Here is a 22097-nt window from a genome sequence, read left to right on the forward strand (position 1 = left end):
TCTGATTTTGGTCCTCCTTCTCCATTCTCCTAGTGTCACCAGGCCTGAGTGCCAAGGATTGGGGCAGGAGTGGGAGGCACTCTATCCATTTGCTTCTCTTCTTCCTCTACTTCTGCACAGGGGATTTCTGACACTGGGTAGCTCCTACCCTCATTAGCATCTTTGCTGCTGGGAGGGGGGATAGTGTCTGAGAGACCTAGGTAGGCCTAGAAGGAATGGAAAATCACCAGGTGGGGAAATGGTAACCTGGGAAAACGACTGCCTGGGAAACTGCCTTTCAACCCTACCCAGGACAAACAGATGCCCAGCTAAACTGGGGTCTGGGGTTGGCCTATTCAGCATGACAGGATGGAGCTTTAACTTGAGCGTGCCAAATTTTATCAAGAACAATGGTCAGTAGAAATCGCACCCAGCAACCAGCTCTACCAAATCATACTCTGACACTCCAACATTTTTGTGAGTTTTGTGCTTAAAAACTCTGCTCTAGCCCTGGCTGGTGTAGCTCAGTGGGTTGAGCGTGGGCTTGCAAACCAAAGGATTGAGGTTTGATTCCCAGTCAGGGCACATGCCTGGGTTGCAGGCCAGTTCCCAGGAGGGGTGCATGAGAGGCAACCATGCATTGATATTTCTCTCCCTCTCTCCTTCCCTACCCCTCTAGTGATAAATAAATAAAATCTTTTTAAAAACCCTGCCCTACTTTCCCCCATGAGTCTTAACCTCCCTTGGTTGCTCCACTTTTCTTTCTATTCCCTACTCCTTAGCTCACTGCGTCCATCTGGTTTCTTGAGTGACTCCAGCCTAACAGTCAAAGAGAACTGTGAGATTGTGAGATTGTTTGAGATTTTTGTCCTAATCACAAGCTAACATGTTAGTTTGCCAGTTTTGTGAATGCCAGTAGAAGACCCGAGACTCCTAGGTCGGAGATAAAAGACAGTTTATTACTCATGACAGTTGTAATAGCCAGAGAATGAGCAATTTTGTGCCTTTTTCCTAAACCTAATTTTTGTGTCTCTTTCCTGAGCCTAAGTCCTCACAAAACAACATGAAGAGGACCAGATGATATCTGTGTATACAGCGAGTTGCTTTATAGGAGGAAAACCTTAAGATATAAAAGGAACACAAATATCTTATAATGGGCTGTGAGTATGCCTGTCTTTTCCTCCAGCGTATATAGTTCTCTTTATTTTACTGGACAGTAAGCATGGCTGCCTTTTGCTTTAGGAATTTGCTATCTTTATCTTTCAAGGTCATGCATTATCTAAACATCCTTGACATGATAGTCCAGAACAAAGAGTGAGAGAATGTGTCACTTTTCAGCCATGCTGTAACATAAGTGATTCACGTGTGTCAATAAGAGAGATGTTTACCAGGGTGACACCACCTGTTGGTGAGGACCACTTCCAGCCTGCCTCTGGTTTCATCTGCTTGTGAACCTCACAGCCATGGGATAGGGGATTTGTGTCAGTGGTGTGTGGGCTTCCCTAGGGAAGGTATCTACTTTGCCCTAGTCCTCTTCACTTCAGACTCCCTAGGCAAGGAAAGCCATGCTTCCCTTCTGCCCAGATTCATATCCCAAACTCCTTTCTGGGTGGGGTTTTATTTGCCTGGGCAAGCAGTCGCCTAGGATTCTCCATAGCAATTGCTTCCTCCTTCCCTAACTCCGAATATTCTCCCACATGATGACTGGGAGCTGCTGGGATCCTCTTTGCCTGCCAAGGAGCACAGAGACCTGAAGTGGTCTGTGCTCTCAATGTGTCCTTTTTAGATCCCTCTAGTCCCACTATAATTATAAGCATCATTAAGTATTTTCTCTTCAGAAATCTTCAAGTGAAAAGTCAGCACTTGTTTCTTTGTCCACATTGAGCCCCAAACTCTGGGGCACTCATCAAGCTTTCCCAGAATTGTCTCCCTATGACACTGTTTTTTCAGTGCTAACTTGAGTGGGGCCCTAAATCTTCTATCTCATCAAACCTCTGGCCAGGCAAGTGGTGCCAGGTTCTCTCTATAGAAGTTTCCTTAGTCTGGTTCCCTTGGAGCTTAGCTGGGGAGGTGGGCAGTAGCTGTGAGTTCAATGTCTCTTCCCTAACATCTGTTTGTATTAATTACTACAGTCATACTCTACTTCCTTCTTCTTTCCTTCCAGTCACCTACTTACACAAATGGGTAGAATATGAAGTATCTGTTAGCTATAGAGGGCAAGTCTGCAAAAGTGACCTATGACTTGTTGAGTGATCTAGCTTTTTATTTAACCAGGAGTGGCCCAAAGTCCAAGGACCTGAGGAGCCAGACCAGTGGGTGGAGTGCAAACAAGTGGTTTAATAAAATCATGGGAAATAAAGAATGGACTGACAGTGACTAGAGGGGAGGGGGGAAGAGGATAATGGAGGAAAGAAGGGGAAGGGGAAAGCAAAGGAACATGAATAGAGGACTCATGGGCATAGACAATGGGGGGTTATTGACTGTGGGAGTGGGAGGAATGGGGCAAAGTGAACAATGGGGAAAAAGGTGGGACAACTGTAACTGAACAACAACAAATAAAAAAATAAAATCATGGAAGGATAGAAGCTCTCCTTATTTAAAGATCCCCATTTTGTGGGAGGGGTTGGGGAGCAGTAGGTCAAATGCTGGCTCCTGAATACCAGGAAGCCACCTTTTATGAAAATTACCTGCCTTTAAAATCGGGTTATGCTTGAACAGCTGGGTTCTTGGCATTCCTAAGCTCATCCACTCTGGCCTACCACCTCCCCTCAGGAGCAGTGAGAGTGTCCAAGGCTAGACTAATTTTAGTTACTCTGTAACTAAAGTTGGTCATGTGCTGAGCAGGAGTCAGGAGCAGGCAATGCAGAACATCCTAGAGCTGTAGCTATCTGACCTGACTCTTTCCAGCTCACAAAGGCCCCAAGCCTTGGAGAGATGTGGACATGAGCTTACCACACAAACGGAGTCCCAGAGCGAGCCTTCTGAAGCACTAACCAATTGCATCATTCTCCAGACATCAAGTCCTCATTTTCCTTGTGGAAACTTTCAGAAGCTTCTGTTCCCAACCTGGCCAGTGATGCTCACCATAACTTGGGTGTATGGTATTTTCACCTCAACATTCTCCCATGCTGCATCCAGAGCTTCCCCAAACTTCCAGGCTATCTCTGGGCACTCATTGCACTTCCCTTTCCTCCCATGTCTGCCTGCTACACGCTTATTCTACTCCACAACTCTGCTTAGACACCTTAGTCTCTGAATATTTCACCCACCATGACATGAGAATCACACACTGAATGTTTTTTAAATGTCAGTCCAACATTTAGGCCTAGGCTTCAGTCCTTAGGCAAAACCTTGGTATGTAGTAGATAGTCAAAACATGTCAGTTGGCCAGAAGCACATAAGCTCATGTGAATATAATCACTTGAATATAATCACTTCTAGGGTGTTGGAAAATCATGAGAAGCTCTTGGGAAATATGCACTTTCCTTCACGTGGGAAAGCTTCTCTTTGCTGCAAAGTTAGTCTCTGGTCCCTGAATGGACAATAAAGCTCCTATCAGGCCCCCTTAACTAGAGTTAGCTATTTCTCTTTCCTTGAGTTTGTCAGGCATAATTAATTAACTTGTTTCTCTGAGCCCCTATTCTTAGGACTGGAGAGATTACTTAAAGCATCCCTCAAGTAGGTGTTTTAAAACTTATGCAAATGAGACGTGCCAGAAAGGAGCATCTGGACACTGAACCAAAAGATAACAGCAGAGCAAACTGAAACCTGCATAATCAGCCAGAAATCTAATTTACAACTAATTTTCCTGACTACCAAGATACATCCCCCCCTTTATCACCCAATAAAAACTCACAGCCCCAACTTTTCATTGCTGGTATATCTCTTCATACCAGCCTCTTTCCCTTTACTCCCTGCCTTTTCCCTCTTTGTGAATTCTTTCACAGCCCATGGCACTGGCACCCTAACAGTCCCAGCAGAGGTCCTGGTGGACAGCTTCTCTGAAGTTAAGGGGGGGTGTAGGGATCTGGCAGCCTTAGTGTAGGTGGTTTGAGGGATTTCAGGGATGATCAAGGAGAAAGAATGACTATGAGGTGGCAGTAGCACACACAAGCTTAACTGGGGCTAAGCTTTGATGGGTTTGCACTCCAGGAAGCCTCGAAGCAGGAGATCACCCAGAGGCCCTGGTGAGATGACCTTCTCCCAGGAAAGAAAAAGGGCCAGGGAACTCCTGGAGGTGGGAGATGGGTGAGGGCTAGGGGTCTAGGTGATGTTGCTTTCCAGTGTGGTAGATCAGAGAGCATTGGCTTGGGGTCTTATATTTGGGGGGATTATCTTATCTGTGGATAGCAGTTAAGTACAGTTTGCAGTGTGTGCAAAGCAGGCAGACTCTAAGTGGTTAAACATCTGCTTCCTTTGGTTATGTTTAAGACAGTTGGATATATCAAATATTGATCTTGGCACTGGTGAGTTTTGGACAAATAAGTCTCAGATGGCTGTGAAGATGTAAACAACATGGGGGTCTAGATAGGGAAGCCATCTGAGGCTCATTTCTACAACGTTTAGGGAGGAAAGGCCCAGCAGGGTCAGCATTATGTTTGCCTGTCACTGTTTATGCTTCAGACTTTTCTGGTATGGTACAGGGAACCTCTACATTTATTTCAATGCCTGCTGGATTTCAGAATACTTCAACACATATATACTGAGCTCCCATTATGTGCCTGGCATGAAGAAATGAAGAAATGATTAAGATATAGTGTCAGTACTCAAGCGTCTCACAACTACAACTGGTGAGAGTAATGAGTGATTAATAGCTAGTTACAACTATTAGCTAGTTGTGAATCAGACCGTCCAAAAGGAGGCAGGAAATGAGCCTTGTTTGGGCAAGAGGAGCCATGATACTAAGGATTGGGCAGGGGCTGGATCATTTCAGAATTTACAATTTGAAGCTGATGTGCTCAGATACAGTGGAATTAGCCCAGAGAGGACAGTTAACTCTGCTGGTTTTCAGTGCATTGTCTGTATCCTGATGCTAACCCTTTAACATCCAGGGCCAGGGCCTGGGCCCAAAACTTGGAGCTTGTGAGTGGGTTGCTTCCCAGCTATACAGCCTCCTGCAAACAATATTTTCTCTATGAGCCTCGGTGTTCACTTCTGTTGAGTTAGGCTAAAAGTCTGTGCCTTTTCTGCACAACCTATAAATGTGGGTGTATCCCAGTGCCTTTTCTATTCTACTATCTCCCTCAAAGTGAAATCTGGTCTCAGAGCTTTAAATACTACCCATGTATTGGTGTCCTTGAATTTGTGTCTTCAGCCCAGACCTCCCTTTCTCCTTTGGGCTCTAGATTTGTATTTCCACTTACATTTGGGTTTGTAATTTCTTACCTTAAACTTGGTAAAAAGGGTGTTTAGGAATCCAGAATTTTACATTGTAGACAGGTAATACGTCCGCCAGGATTGACAGAAGCATCCTTTAGTCAAACATTCACATTTGTACAGTGATACATGTGAATATTCATTCTAAATGATATAAAAACTGTAAATTATCTCATTTAATATTGTCAGAATTCACTGGAAAATGATTTATGAAGTACCTTTTGGTTTTTTTGAGCTTTGTGGATTCTAAAATTATAAAAATGCTGTGTGGATTTATACTTTCTCTTCATTTATTCTTGGATAGGTTCTCTAAACTTAATGTATTCAAAATGTGGTTTTTATTTTAACACCCTTCCCCCACCTAGTGCTTTTCTATTTTTCCCCATCTCATTAATTGTATCACCATGCATATGACTTTTCAATCTGGGCGTTACCTTTTTTCCCCTCCATTTTTCTCTCCTCACTTCCCATGTCTAACCCAACAACAGCTCTGTGCATTCTTCCTGCAAATCAGATCCCAGGTCTTCTGCAAGCACTTTTCCAGGGTCTCTCTTACTTATCTCTATGCCCAGCCTTATTTATGCATTACAAAATTATCAGACAGGTGTTTTAAAATATAAAGCACTTTGTATCAGTGTCCTGATTACTGCACTGCCAACTTCCCTGCCATCATTTTGTCTGACTTTTCACCTTTATTCCCACGTATCAACCTATGGGCTTCCTTTCTGCTTCTCCAATGTGCTAAGCCTCCCCACTATGGAGGTTTGGCTGTAGAGATTCCTATGACTGAAATATTTTCTTCCAGAAATATTTGTATATCTGGCTGAAATATTCTTTGCATTGACTTTACTTACTACCACTCTTCATGAGTTTTCCCCTCTCTTTCCTTTATTAATTTTATCTCCATTAACTTTATTATCTTCATAGTCCTCATGACTCTCGAAGTTGTATCATCTACTTAGTGAATTGTTTATGATTTTTCCTTAGACATATGAGTTTCTTTTAACTGAGCACTTCGAAGCACGGGAAGTAGGAGTATTCACTTGTTCCATCCCTAATGTCTAATGCCAAGCACAGAGACCTGCAGACAGAAGGTACTAACCAAATATTTGTTGAAGAAAAGAGGAAATAAATTTACCCTTAACGGGGATATTATGAATAGCAACTGAGCCTGTATATTATGGTTGAGAGCCCAGGCCTTAGCTTAGACAGAGCTGGGCTGGAAATGAGCTCTGGCTCTGTGATTCCAGAAGGCTACTCCTTTGCTATAAACTTCCCCACTTTCTGTGAGGTTCACAGAAAATTAACCCCATAGGATGGTGGTAAGTATGGAATGAAATGTTGTGTATGAAGTACTATTTTGGCATAGGATTCATTTTCAGTAAATGCTAACCACTGTTACTATCCGGGATTATGGGGATACCTTATGCTTTGAACACCCACCCCAAACATTGTTACCTTAGACAGTCAGTCAGAATATTGGGAAGTCACCCACACTGACCAAGATAGTGTGGAGGATATTCTTACACTTGAGTGCTCCAAAAGTGAGAAAGATGAATGGACAAGACCCAGGCATGGGAAAGTTAGAATGATGAGTGGATAGGGCCCAAGCATGACAGAGCTAGCGAGACAATTAGGGAGCAAAAAACCTTCCTGTCCCTATCCTTGTTGGAACCTTGGGCTTGAGACAAAGTCCATCATTCTCCCAGGTTGTGTGGCACCTGAGTAAAACCTCTTTTCTTTTGCATCAGCACCTGCCTCACAAGTTTGGCTTTTGTTGCCGTAGGCAGCCAAACTTGCATTTTTGGTTACTATGTGGCTGGGTTTGCCAAATTCAATTCTCCTCACCAAAGTGAATCGGTTTAGTGTGTTTGAGGCAGTTAATGGTGGGATGCTGCCTTGGCACTCATCTGCCTCCTGCCATCTGTTTTCCAAGTTATTCCTGGGCTGATTAATGAGGAAGGGAAGGACTGATGGAAGCTTGAGAAGGGGGTTCCAGAATGGAGGAGAAGGTGGTGAGTGCATGATGGGGGCTGTTGTGGACAAAGGCACAATGTCTGGGACCTGATGTGATGGAGATGCCAGCTCTGTGAAGAAGTCTGGGATGGGCACCTGGGGTGGCCACAGGCAGATGCATCCAGAGGAATAAACATTGACAACAAGCTGAGTAATGGCCATGTTGAACAGGCAGGGCCAGGTGTTAAACCTCAAGAGTCAGGTCATGGCCTGGAGTTGAATCCAGAGACTAGAGCTTGAGAGAATAAGACCTTTGGAAAGAAAGCAAACATGAAGGCCAAGAACATGTTCTGGGCCTGTCAGGATTGGGGCTGAATGGAAGTGGGTGGCGGTCCCTTTCTTCTGGGTATTGCTTCATAGCATGGGATCTCATCTGCTAGTTTAAGGGCTCAAGGCTATATGGGCTGGTTAATTTAAGACCCAGAGATCTGATTGGTTAAGCAAATCAGAGTATACAAAAGAATTAAGTGTCTGGAGAGGCTGAGAGAGTCCTATGGTGAAACAATAAGCTTCCAGCTAAGGGATTCTCTCTTAGAGGGTAGATACAGTGTGCAGAGGGCTCTGAGAGCTAGCTGCAGAATGGTGAGGGAAAGATCCACTTACAATCAGGACTGATGCTTGAGAACTGTATTTCAGGAAAGAGGAGGTCATTCTCACCACCTAGCCCCATGGACCACAACCCTCTTCTTTAACACATAATAGTTGTAGGCCTGTGGTTATAGGCTGGCAAATTTCAAAGAAGTAGTTAGAACAAGATGCTGTGACATATATTTGAAAGGTCTCATGGTACTTTTCCAGCAAAACCTCAGTGACCTATAAATGAAGGCCTGAGGGTTTGTCTCCAAAGGAGAGGCCTGAGGTTCCAGGTGTGCGTGTCACACTGTCTGGTATAGATGATATTGTCACTAGCACCTACGACAAATGCAGGAGAAAGTGCCTGGGGACTCAACTGGTCCCTTCTTCTGCAGACCAGATGCAGAAAGGGACCTGCACCTTAGCCTTTGTGGGGCCTTGGCCCCTTACACAGGGAGACCTTTAAGGCCTGGGCTCAGACACATAGCAGGGACTCCATCTGAAGGATTAGAGGCTGAGCAGAGGGCTCACACTGAGTAACTCCACCCACTTTCTCCTGTCCAAGGAGAAGTCAGGGGCAGGAGGCCTCCTGATCACTCTGAGCCACTAGCTGATTCTCCCAGAAGTGACAAAGATTGTCCCTGCTCTACCCGGTAGGTAGTCCTGTCAACTCCACACTCTGGGAGACCCCAGCAGCAGTACTGGGGAGCCAGGTGTGATCTCTGCTGCCTCAGCAAAGCACCATTTACTGCACAAAAGACAGCCCTTTCCTGGAGTCTACCTGTCACTGAGTGTGTGAATGGGCCATCACACTTCATTTGCCCAGGTACATTTATGTGCTGCATTTACCACACTCATTCGAGGATAATTTCCATCTTTCTCTCTGTGCAAGCCATCCTTCTTGTCTTCCAAGGCCATTTTAGGCCTGCTCAAGTCTGGAGCCTTTGAAATTATGCTGCACAACCGCAGCTCCAACTGTGCTGGGGCAAACTTGGTTCACTTGAAAGTGGCAAGCATTCCAGGATTCATAGCTCTTTCCCACAATTTAGAATGTGATTTTGGCATCACCTGTTCAGCCACTCCTTCCTCTATGTGGAGGTGTCTCCTTTCTCCAGTAAAATATTCTGGCTTTAGTGATACAGAATCACAAAAATGGGGAGATGGCTTAACTATGGAATGAAGGGCAAGGGCGGATCTAATTAATGAAGAAACAAAGTGCCAAATCAGGGAGGAGATGATTTGGCAGGGAGAAGCAGGAAGATTTGGTATGAGAGCTGGAGGAGAGGGTGTGAGGATGACATGTGTAATTTTGTAGTCAGATACTCTTCAAGGAAAGACATTAATTTAAATTTCCCTTCAGTTACTTGTGGTTTTGGAGCTCCAGTTCTTGAAAGGGATCCCCTGGGCCTCTGAGTCCCCAAGAGTTGCTATCCTGTCTTGTTCCCCTAGCATTGTGATAGCTGGGTTTTTATCCTTCCAACTAGACTGCTGGTTGCTTTGAGGGCAGGGACTTTATTTTATCTTGTTATCCTGGGGGCAAACAAGGATTTTTTAAGAGTGATTTGCGAAGTCTGGTAGCATCTAGGACAGGCTCTATAACCTCTCCAACTCCTTGTCTCTCCAACTCCTGATTTGTCTGTCCCCACGCCCCAGAGCACCAGCATTACATGAGACAGTTTGTTTGAGCTAGAAGTTCTCTTATCATGGCCCATTTGGCAGCTCCTAAGAGCTCCAGGTGATTCCAGTAGTCAGGCTCATGTGCTTTTTGGAAAAGAGTTTGTTGGAGATGGTATTATGGACCAAAATGTGTTTCCCCAACACCAGCTCATATGTGGAACCCTGACCCCCAATGTGATGGTTACTTGGAGGAAAGGCCTTGGGAAGATAATTGGATTTAGATGAGTATTGCTAACAGGATTACATAAGAAGAGATAAGAGTTAACTCTTACCATTAGGTGAGGGCACAATGAGAAGGCATCCATCATTAAACCAGGAAGAGGACTCTCACCAGATGCTGAATCTCCTGGAGCTTTGACTTTGGGCTTCCATCTTCTAGAACTGCTATGTAAGCCATACTGTGATATTTTTTGTTATAGCAGCCTAAGCTGACTGAAACATGTCCTGAAGCCAAGAACTGGGAAGATAGTTTCATAGTTTTATTGCCTCTGACAGAGGACACCTCTTCCTGCTCCATGTTCTCCTTTCCTCTATTTCTTTGTCACCTGAATTAGGACAGGAATTACAGCCTGCACTTAGGGGTGCTTGAAGAACCCAGAGTTGAATGAGTCTCAAATGTACCTTTCTGGCTCATGAGGCAAGGAAGAGAACCAGTTAGGCCTGGCTATGTGCTGCAGAAAAGCCTGTGCTCAAAAACTCTCTTCTGGCTACCACTGTATAATCTCTTTTCCCAGCTGAGGTTTCAAGGACCCGGCCAGAAAGCAACAGAATCAGAGGGCAGCTGGGTCATCTCAGTGAGGCATCTACCTAGGCCCTGCTGTCTTACTTTGCTTCTGTATCTTAAAAAAATTATTATCTATTTATTTTTTATTTTCTTAAGATTTTTAAATTGTTATTCTATTACATTTATCCCAATTTTTTCCCTTTTTCCTCCCCCATCCATCTCTCCCCCACTCCCACAGTCAATTCCACACTGTTTTCCATGTCCGTGGGTCATTCATACACGCTCTTGAACTAGTCCCTTCCCCTTCTTCCAACCATTATGCTCCCCCCCTCCCTCCAGGTCACTGTAAGTCTGTTTCATGTTTCCATGCCTGTGGTTCTATTTTGTTCATCACAGTCCTCTGGTGAGATCATATGATATTTGTTTTCCACTGACTGGCTTATTTTACTTAGCATAATATTCTGCAGTTCCACCCACATTCTCACAAAGGGTATGAGTTCCTTATTTCTTTCTGCTGTGTAATATTTCATTGTGTAAATGTACCAGTTTTTTGATTCATTCATTCACTGATGGACACTAGGCTGTTTCTAGCACTTGGCTATTGTAAATAAAGCTGCTATGAACATTGGGGTACATAGGGGAAAGTTCTTTGGAATTGGGAATTTGGGATTCTTAGGGCATATTCCCAACAGTGAAATTGCCAGGTCAAAAGGCACTTTCATTTTTATTTTTTTAAGAAAATTCCATCCTGTTTTCCACAGTGGCTGTAACAATATGCATTCCCATCAACAGCACACTAAGGTTCCCTTTTTTCTACAACCTAGCCAGGACTTGTTGTTTGTGGATTTATTAATGATGTCATTCTGGCTGAGGTGAAGTGATAGCTCATTGTAGTTTTATTTGCATCTCTCTGATGGCTAGTGAATGATGTTGAGCATCTTTTTGTATGACAATGGGCCATCTAAGTGTTCTGCTTGAAGAAGTGACTATTCACGTCCTTTGCCCATTTTTTGCTTGTATTGTTTGTCTTACTGGTGTTGAGTTGTATGAGTTCCTTATATATTTTAGAGATCAAATCCTTGTCCAATGTGTCATTGGCAAATATGTTTTCACATATAGCTGGTTCCCTTTTCATTTTGAAGATGGTTTCTTTAGCTGTGCAGAAGCTTTTTAATTTGAAGTAGACTCATTTGTTTATGTTTTTCCTTTATTTTCCTTGCCGTAGGATATGTATTGGCAAAAATGTTGCTATGTTGGATATCTAAAATTTTACTGCTATGTTTTCCTGTAGCACTTTTGTGGTATCATACTGTATTTAAGTCTATTGTCCATTTTGAGGTTATTGTGGTGTATGGTATAAAGTGGTGGTCTGGTTTCATTTTTTTTACATTTACCAGTCCAGTTCTCCCAACACCATTTATTGAAGAGGCTATTTTTACTCCATTGAATGCTCATGCTCCTTTTGTCAAGTTGTAATTGACTGGAGACACATGGATTTATATCTGGGCTCTCTATTCTGTTCCATTGATCTATGTGACTATTCTTATGCCAGTACCACTGTTTTGGTTACAGTGGCCTTGTAGTCTAGTTTGATATCAGGTATTGTGATCCCTCCTACTTTGTTCTTCTTTCTCAAAATTGCTGAGGGTATTCAGGGTCTTTTCTGGTTCTATATAAATTTTTGAAGTACGTGTTCTAGATATGTGAAATACGCATTGGTATTTTAATAGGAATTACATTGAATCAATAGTTTGCTTTGGATAGTATGAACATTTTAATGATGTTAATTCTTTCAATCCATGACCACAGTATATCCTTCCATTTATTTGTATATTCCTTAATTTATTTCTTTAGCGTTGTATAGTTTTCTGAGTACAGGTCTTTTACCTCCTTGATTAAGTTTTCTCCCCTAGATATTTGTTTTTCTTTTTTCTATAGTAAATGGGATTTTTCCCCTGATTCCTCTTTCTGATATTTCACTGTTGTACAAAACTGCCATTGATTTCTGAATATTGGCTTTGTATCCTGCTACTTTGCCAAATTTACTTATTAGGTCAAGTAGTCTGTTGGTGAAGCCTATAGGGTTTTCTATATATACTATCATGCTTTCTGAAAATAATGACAGTTTCACTCTCTCCTTTCCATTTTGGATGCCTTTTATTTCTTTTTCATGTCTTATTGCTATGGCTAGAACTTCCAGGACTGTGTTGAATAAGAGTGCTGAAAGTGTAATCCCTTGTCTTCTTCCTGATCTTAAGGGGAAATCTTTTAGTTTTTGCCTGTTGAGTATAATGTAGTTGTAGGTTTCTTGTATATGGCCTTTATTATGTTGAGGTATGCTCCCTCTACTCCTATGTTTCTGATTGTTCCTATCAGAAATAGGTGCTGGATTTTATAAAATGCTTTTTCAGAATCTATGATTCTTGTCCTTCATTCTGTATATGTGGTGTGTTACATTTATTGATTAGTGAATATTGCACCAACTTTCCATCTCTGGCATGAATCCCATTTGATTATAATGTATGATCTTTTTAATGCATTTATGAATCCAGATTGCCTATATATTGTTGAGGATTTTACATCTATGTTCATCATCAATTTTGACCTGTAGTTTTCTTTTTTTGTTGTATTTTTACCATGTTTTGAAATTAGGATAATACTGTCCTCATAAAAAGAGCTTGGGAGTCTTCCCTCTTCTTGAATTTTTGGAAATATTTTGAGAAGGATAGAAGTTCATTCTTCTTTAAATGTGTGGAAAATTCAACTGTGAAGTCATCTGGTCCAGGGCTTTTGTATGCTGGGAGTTTTTTTTATTACTGCATAAGTTTTACTGGCTGTTATTGATGTGTTCAGGCTTTCTGCTTCTTGATTTAGTTTTGGAAGATTGTAAGTTTCTAGTAATTTTCCATTTTCCCAGGTTGTACAATATCTTGGCATATAATTGTTTACAGTAATTTGTTACAGTCTTTGTATTTCTGTGATATTAGTTGTAACTTCTCCTGTTTTGTTTCTGATTTTATTTATTTGGGTCCTCTCAATTTTTTTCTTGATGAGTCTGGTTAAAAGTTTGTCAGTTCTGTTTATCTTTTCCAAGGACTAGCTCCTGGATTTATTGATCTTTTGAATTGTTCTTCTAGTCTCTATGTCATTTAATTCTACTATGATCTTGACTATTTCCTTCCTTCTATTTGCTCTGGGCTCTGTTTGTTATTGTACCTCTAGTTCTTATAGATGTAGGGATAATTTGTTTACTTGAGTTTTTCTATATTCTTTAGGTCCGCCAGTTTTTTTCTGAACTTCTCTCTCAGGACTGCCTTCACTGTGTTCCATAGGTTTTGGATTGATGTGGTTAATTTTCATTTGTTTCCAGGTACTTTTCCTTCCTCAATCTCACTGTTAACCCATTCATTATTTAATAACATGTTATTCGGTCTCCATGAATTGGAATGTTTTTTGAGTGTATTCCTTAAGGTTGGTTTCTAGTTTCATGGCATTGTGATTTGAGCACATGCTTGTAACGATTTTAATTTTCTTGTATTTGTTGAGGATTGTCTTACCATGTTGTCAATCTTTAAAATTGTTCCATGCACATTTGAAAAGAATGTATATTTTGCCTCCTTGCAGTGAAAAGTTCTGTTTATATCAATTAAGTCCATTTGATTTAAAATGATGTTCAGTGCCACAATATCCTTGATTCTTTGTTTGAAAGATCTATCCATTGTTGACAGTGAAGTTTTAAGATCCCCTACTATGTGTCTATTGCTGCCAACATCTTTCTTAAAGTCCTCCAAGATTTTTCTTATACGTTTAGGTGCTCCTGTATTAGGTGCATGTATGTTTACAAGGGTTATATCCTTTTGATGGAATGCTACCTTAGGTATTATATAGTAATGTTCTTTGTCTCTTGGCCTGACATTTGTTTTGAAGTCTATTTTGTCAGATATATGTATTGCTACCCCTGCTTTTTTCTTCCTTAAATAATATTTTTATTTTATTTTAATTGTTATTCAAGTACAGTTTTCTGCCTTTTACCCCCATCACAGCCCACTCCCCTAGCCCTCCCCATCACCCTCCGATTTCCACCCCTACTTGTTATTGTCCATGCGTGTTCTTTATACTTCTTCCTGCAAACCCTTTCCCTTTCCCTCTAAAATTTACTCCTCTCTCTCTTCTGGTCACTGTCAGCCTGTTCTCATTTTCAGAGTGTTTGGTTGTATTTTGTTTGTTTGTTTGTTTTGTTGATTAGGTTCCTGATAAAGGTGATATCATATGGTATTTGTCTTTCACTGCCTGGCTTATTTCACTCAGCATAATGCTTTCCAGTTCCATCCATGCTGTTGCAAAGGATGGGGGCTCCTTTCTTTCTGCTGCATAGAATCCCACTGTGTAAATGTACCATAGTTTTTGGATCCATCCATTTACTGATGAGCACCCAGGTTGCTTCCAACACTTGACTATTGTAAATTGTGCTGCTATGAACATTGGGGATGAATAGGTTCTTTTGGATTGGTGTTTCAGGGTTCTTAGAATATAATCCTAGCACTGGAATTGCTGGGTCAAAAGGCAGATCTTTTTTAGTTTTCTGAGAAAATTTCATACTGTTCCCTTGGTTGGGTTTATTCCTAGATATTTTATTTTTCTTTTTGCTATATCAAATGGAATTTTATTCTTGATTTCTGCTTCTGATGTTTCAGTGTTGGTATACAAAAATGCCATTGATTTCTGAATATTGACTTTGTATCCCACTGTTTTGCCAAACTCATTTATTAGGTTGAGCAGTTTTTTTGGCAGAGTCTCTTGGATTTTCTATGTACATTGTCATGTCATCTACAAACAATGACAGTTTTGTTTCCTCCTTTCTGATATGAATGTGTTTTATTTTCTGTTTTTGTCTAATTGCTGTGGCTAAAACTTCCAATACTATGTTGAATAGAAGTAGTAAAAGTGGACAACCTTGTCTTGTTTCTGATCTTGGTGGAAAAGATTTTAGTTTTTGCCCATTGAGTATGATGTTGACTTTAGGTGTCCATATATGGCCCTTATTATGTTGAGGAATGCTTCCTCTATTACCACTTTGCTGAGTGTTTTTTATCATAAATGGGTGCTGTACCTTATCAAATGCTTTTTCCACATCTCTTGATATGATCATGTGATTTTTGTGTTTGCTTTTGTTTAGGTAATGTATTACATTTATTGATTTCTGAAAATTGTACCATCTTTGCATCCCTGGGGTGAATCCCACTTGCTCATGGTCTATGATCTTTTTAATGTATTGTTAGGTGCAGTTTGCCAATATTTTGTTGAGGATTTTAGCATCTATATTCATCAGCAATATTGGCCTGAAGTTTTCTTTCTTTGTTGTGTCTTTATCTGGTTTTGGGATTAGGATGATACTGGCTTCATAAAAAGAGTATGGGAGTCTTCTATCATTTTGGATATTGTTGGAATAGTCTGTGAAGGATAGGGGTTAGCTTTTACTTAAATGCTTTGTAGGATTCTCCTGTGGAACCATCTGGTCCAGGGCTTTTTTGTGTTAGAAGTTTTTTGAATGCTGTTTCAATTTTGTTTGATGCTATTGGTTTGTTCAGGTTATCTGTTTCTTCTTTATTGAGTTTTGGCAGATTATATTTTTCTAGAAATTTGTTTGTTTCTCTTAGGTTTTCAAATTTTTTGGTATAGAGGTCCTCATTGTAATTTATTACAATGCTTGTATTCTGTGGTATCAGTTGTAATCTCTCCTCTTTCATTTCTGATTGTGTTTATTTGGGTTCTCTTTCTCTCTCTTTTTTTTTTTCTTGATGAGCCTGCTTAAAGGCTTGTCTATTCTGTTTATCTTTTCAGAGAACCAGCTCCTGGATTCATTGATCCTTAGAATTGTGCTTTTAGTCTCCATGTTATTTAATTCTGCTCTTGTTTATTTTCTTCCTTCTACTTGTTCTGGGCTGTCTTTGTTGTTGTTATTTGAGTTCTTATAGACATAGGGTTAAGTTATTTGTTTGAAGCGTTTCTATCTTTTTTAAGTAGGCCATTATCACTATGAACTTCTCTCTCAGGACTGCCTTCACTGTGTCCCATAAGTTTGGGCTTGTTGTGAGTTCATTTTCATTTGTTTCTGGCAACATTTTGATTTCTTCCCCAATTTCATTCTTGACGCATTCATTGTTTAATAGCATGCTATGGAATCTTCATGATTTTGAGTGTTTGAGGTTTTTCCCTTGGGGTTGTTTTCTATTTTCAGTCCCTTGTGGTCAGAGAAAATGCTTGGTATGATTTCAATTTTCTTGAATTTGTTGAGTCTTGTTTTGTGTTTTATCATGTGGTCTATCTTTGAAAATGTTCCAGGTTCATTTTAGAAGAATGTGTAGTTAACTTCTTTGGGATGAAAGGCTCTATATATATCAGTTAAGTCCATTTTATCTAGGGTGTTGTTCAATGCCACAATATCTTTGTTAATATTTTGTTTGGAAGATCTGTCTTGACAGTGAAGTGTTAAAATCCTCTACTAAAATTGTGTTGCTGTCAATATCTTTCTTGAATCCTCTAAGACTTTCTTTATGTATTTTGGTGCTCCTACATTGGGTGCATATGTATTTACAATGTTTATGTCTTCTTGATGGATTCTCCCCTTGAGTATTATGAAGTTGCCTTCTGGGTCTCCCTTTATAATCCTCTTTTTGGATTCTGTTTTGTCTGATATGAGTATTGCTACCCTGGCTTTTTTTTTCTGTCCATTTGCTTGGAATATTTGTGTCCAGCCCTTCACTTTTCCGTGTAGTCTGTGTAGTCTTTTTCTCTAAGGTGCTTCTCTTGCAGGCAACATATGTGTGGGTCATGCTTTCTTATCCATTGAGCTTTTCTATGTCTATTGATTGGAGCATTTAATCCATTTTCATTTAAGATTATTATTGATAGGTACTTATTGATTGTCATTTTTGTATCTGTGTTCCTCTCTCTGTCTGTCTTTTCCTTCCTTTCCTTAAAGCAGTCCCTTTAATATGTCTTGCATAGCCGGTTTTTAGGAGGTATATTGTTTTAGACCTCTTTTTTCTGGAAAACTCCTTATTTTGTCTTCTCTCTTGACTGAGAGCCTTGCTGGGTAACATAGTTTTGGTTGCAGGGCTCTGGTTCTCATACTTGGAATATTTCTTGCCATTCTCTTCTGGCTTGGGGAGTTTCCATTGAGAAGTCAGCTGCTAGGATTTTCAGGGCTCCCTTGTATGTTACTTTTTGTTTCTCCCTTGCTGCCTTTAAGATTGTCTCTCTGTCTTGGAATTTTGCCATTTTAATAATGATGTGTCTTGAAGGGCCCCTTTGGGTTCTTTTTGATTGGGACTGTTTCCTGAATTTGTGTGACTTTTTTTCTCATCAAATTAGGAAATTTTTCCATTATTACTTTTTCAAACAGGTTTTCTATCTCTTGCTCTTCTTCTCCTTCTGGTTTCCCTACTATATGGGTGTTTTTATGTTTCATATTGTCCTGGATTGCTTCCCTCTTCATTCTTTCTGAGCCTCTTTTCCTTTTCTTGCTTTTTCTGGGTGTTTTTTTTTCTACCTTGTCCTGAAGCTCACCAATCCAATCTTCTACTTCATCAAGCCTGCCTTTGATTCCTTCTGCTGTGTTCCTCAGTTCAGAAATTGTATTCATTTCCTCTTGGCCACTGTTGATAGTTTCTATTTCTTTTTCATGTTGATATAGTTTGCAATGAATTCATTTTAATTTAGCTGTAGTTTCTGGTAATTCTCTGTAAGCCTATTGAGCTTCCTGATAACCATTGCTTGAACTCAATATCTGATACTTGACTTGCCTCTGGTTCATTTAGCATTCTCTTTGAGGCTTTCTCCTTTCCTTTCATTTGGGGATTGTTTCTTTGTCTTCCCATTGTTTGTGAGACTCTTCTTGTTAGCCTCGGCTTCTTAAATTTACCTGTTTTGACTCCCTGGATTTATGGTGTGAACTTCTATGGTAAAATATGTGTGAAATTCAGTGGTACCATCTCTTTTATCTCTTGAGCTCACTGATCTTGGGCTGTCATTCATGCTGACTCTCTGTTTGTCTTTGGGTTTTGATTGTTGTTGGGTCTTTTTTGGTGGGTCCTTCCCACCAGCTGTTTAACTGAGGGTCACTCTGTCCACCACCTCTTGTATTTTGTTTTACTGGTGTGGGCAGGCTTTGTTGAAACTGGTTGTTCTGGGTATACAAGGTTTTGAGGATTCTCTCTTGCTCTCATTCAGTTATTTGTTTTGGGTAATTTCTCCACTATTTAGTTTTATTTCAATATAGGTCCTGGATTGAGGTTAGTGTGGCCTCCACTCCCTCCTTCACCTTCTTCTGTTGTTTTCTGTTGGTGGTTTCTTTGTTAGTGGGTTTCCTCTTCCTGTGCATATCCTGGCGTTCACAGCTTCCATGTACTCTTTTTTTTGTGATTTGTTTAAGACAAGAAGAGTGTATACTAGGATATTTACAGTAGTAGCCTGTAGAGAAGAGATAGGAGATCCTTTGGCTATGAATAGTGTTAACTATGATATTTCATCCAACTAGCCAATTTTTAGAAAGGATGGAAAGAAGATAAGACTCTTGTTGGGGAGGAAGGGATTGTGAGTTACATGTAGAAAGCAGTGAAATTGTGGAAGGTCATATTTTGGGGTAAGGCAAGAGTAAAGAATAGAAGATAGGTGTAATGTGTGAGATAATAGAGTTAATCACTATGGTAATAGAGTTCAGGAAACCATGAAGTGGGATAAGATCTGGGAGGGGTGCTGTGTAGTATTTAAAATTGTATGGAACAGCTATTATTTAGAATGATAATGGAGCAACAATCATATGACAAAATCTATGTGACCTGGATAGCAAGAATAAGAAGTATATGATGTAGAGTAGTGTACTAATGGAACACAAGTGAAGTGAAAGACAGTAAATTTAACAATACACTGTTAAAGAGAGAATAAGGAAATCTAGTCAAACATTACAATTTAACAGCCAAGCAAAGAAGACTGAATGGAAAGAAGAGGTATACAAAAATACCAATGAAATAAAAGATGTAAGAACAATGAAAAAATAGTAATACAAGTATGCAGTAACTTGCAGGTTCTCTTTAATAGCAAAGTGAGATTTGTCTCACTGTTCAGCTGTTGGGATGCTTTCTGTTTGTATCCAATTCTGGTCTTTTTACAGTTCCAGTTTTTTTTTTGTTTCACTTGTGGGAATTAGAAAAAAAGGAAGGAAGGAAGAAGAGATAAAATGGGTAAGAAAGGCAGAAGAAATAAAAGAAGAAAGAAGGAAAGAGAAGAAAAAGGAGTTCAACAATTAAAATAATAATAATAATAAATAAATAATTACTTTAAAAAAAAGGCCTCAAGCTGGCTTTAAACTGGCCAAACCAGTTTTGTTGGTCTTCCTTCTCGAAGCATGCTGAGGGATGATTGGTTTTGCTTTACTCCATTCCTGATCAGCACTCAGTCAGATTCAGCCCAGTTTGCCAGCTGCCGCTGGTCCCTCAGGTTCCAGAGGTTCGTGTGTACTCTCCCCTCAGGGATACGAGTGTGAGGACTTGGTGCCTCTCCTTGTAGCTTTGGGTGTGGGCTCAGGGTCTTCCTCAGAGTGCACTCTCCCTGGGCTGTAGGCAGCTTATGGTTCCTCAAGCTTGAGTATGCACTCTTCCCAGGGCTACCAGAGTGTGAGCAGGGACTTTAGTGCCATCTTGGGAATGCCACACAGCTGGGTAGGGAGCAGGCCAGAGTGGCTGCTGCAGGAGAATTCCCCAAATAGCTGCTGAGTGTCTGTTTTTTTCACTTTTCCTTTTTGAGAAATTTTTCCTGCTCAAGCCTGCCTCGCCATACAGAGGCCTGGCCTCTCACAAAGCTCAATTCTCCAACCAGACCAGGAACTATCCAGGTCAGGGCCCATCACAGCCCAAGTCTCAACTCTCCCCAGCAGGTGTCCATAGACTTCAAGGGTGCTCACAGCCCCTCTGTGTTTGCCACTTAGTCCTTACTCCCCTCTCTGTGACGTCAAGCAACTAGGTCTCTCCCAGTGCTGCTCAATCCTTGTTTGCAAGGGAGGGAACTGTAGACCAGGTTCTCTCCCAAGAATCCTGTGGCAGAACTGGTGGTTGCCAGGCCTAGGTCTGCAGCCACCCTGGTCCCTGCACTCGTCCCGGGGACCTTATTGTCCTGAAGCACTCACCTTACCATCTGGTTTTTCAATGTCCTCTACAATTTTTGGTCTCCTATCTTTACATATCCTGGGGTACTGTTGGCTGTCTGCTCTATTCCTCTGTAGATTAGCTAGATTTTTCTCCTGTGTGTAGAGGGAAGTAGAATATGCTCTCTCTTTCCTTGCTGCCTTCTTAATTCACCCCTGCTTTTTTTATATGTGTTTCCTTGGAATATTTTTTATATCCCCTCACTTTCAGCTGTGTAGATATTTTTTATGAGGCAGATATCTTGTAGACAGCATATATGTGGGTCATATTTTCTTATACATTCAGCTACCCTGAGCCATCTGACTGGAGCATTTAATGCATTTATGTATATGGTTATTATTATAGGTACTTATTCATTGACATTTATTCTGTACCTGTGTTTTACTCTGTGTCTCTGTGTGTCTCATTCTTTCTCTCTTTCTTTCATTTCTTCTTCTTATAGCAATCCCTTTAGCATCTCTTACAGTGTTGTCTTGGTGGAGATATATTGTTTTAGCCTTCTTTTGACTGGGAAGCTCTTTATTTCACCTTCCATTTTAAATGACAGCCTTGATGGTTAGAGTAGTCATGGTTGTAATTCTTTGCTTTTGATTACTTGGATTATTTCACACCAGTTCCTCCTGGCTTAGTGTTTTTGTTGAAAAATCATCTATTAGCATAATTTCAGCTCCCTTGTATGTTACTAGCTGTTTTTCCCTTGCTATGTTTAAGATTCTCTCTTTGTCTTTAAAGTTTGCTATTTTAATTATGGTGTGTCTTGGAGTGTCTTGGATTATCTTTATTGGGACCCTCTGTGCTTTCTGAACTTGCATGACTAGTAAGGGAAGTTTATTGACATTATTTTTTCATATGGGCTTTCTATCCCTTGCTTTTTCTTTTCCTTCTGATATTCTTATGATGTGAATGTTGTTACATTTCATGTTATCCTAAAGCTCCTTTAAACTATCCTCATTCATTTTGAGTTTTTTTTGTTTTGTCACTCTATTTTTTTCTATCTTGTCTTCCAGCAATCTGATTCAGTCCTCTGCTTCATGTAGCCTGTTTTTGACTCCTTCTAGTGTACACTTCATTTCAGATATTGTATTCTTTATTTCCTCCAGGTTGTAATTCATAGTTTCTATGTCCTTCTTCATGCTGCTGTAGTTCCCACTAAGTTCCTTGTAGCTCCCATAAAGTTCCGTATAGTGCTCACTGAGTTCTTTGAGCATCCTTATAACTATTATTTTTTTAAATATAGTTTATTGATTATACCATTACAGTTGTTCTATTCCCCCGTTCATTCCCCTCCACCCGCACACTACCTCCCCCACCCTTCTCCCCCTCTTAGTTTATAACCACGTGTCTCAACTTCTTTAGATTCTATATTTCCCCCACTATTCTCGCCCTCCCCCTATCTATTTTCTACCTACCATCTATGCTATTTTCTGTGCCTTCTCCCCCCTTCTCCTCCTCCCACCCCCCTGTTTCTAACCCTCCATGCGTTCTTCATTTCTATGGTTCCACTCCTGATCTAGCTGTCCTCTTAGTTTGCTTTTGTTTTAGGTGTGGTT

This window comes from Sturnira hondurensis, unplaced genomic scaffold (assembly GCF_014824575.4).
Source record: "Sturnira hondurensis isolate 20B ecotype Veracruz unplaced genomic scaffold, ASM1482457v3 Scaffold0005309, whole genome shotgun sequence".
NCBI classification, from domain to species: domain Eukaryota; kingdom Metazoa; phylum Chordata; class Mammalia; order Chiroptera; family Phyllostomidae; genus Sturnira; species Sturnira hondurensis.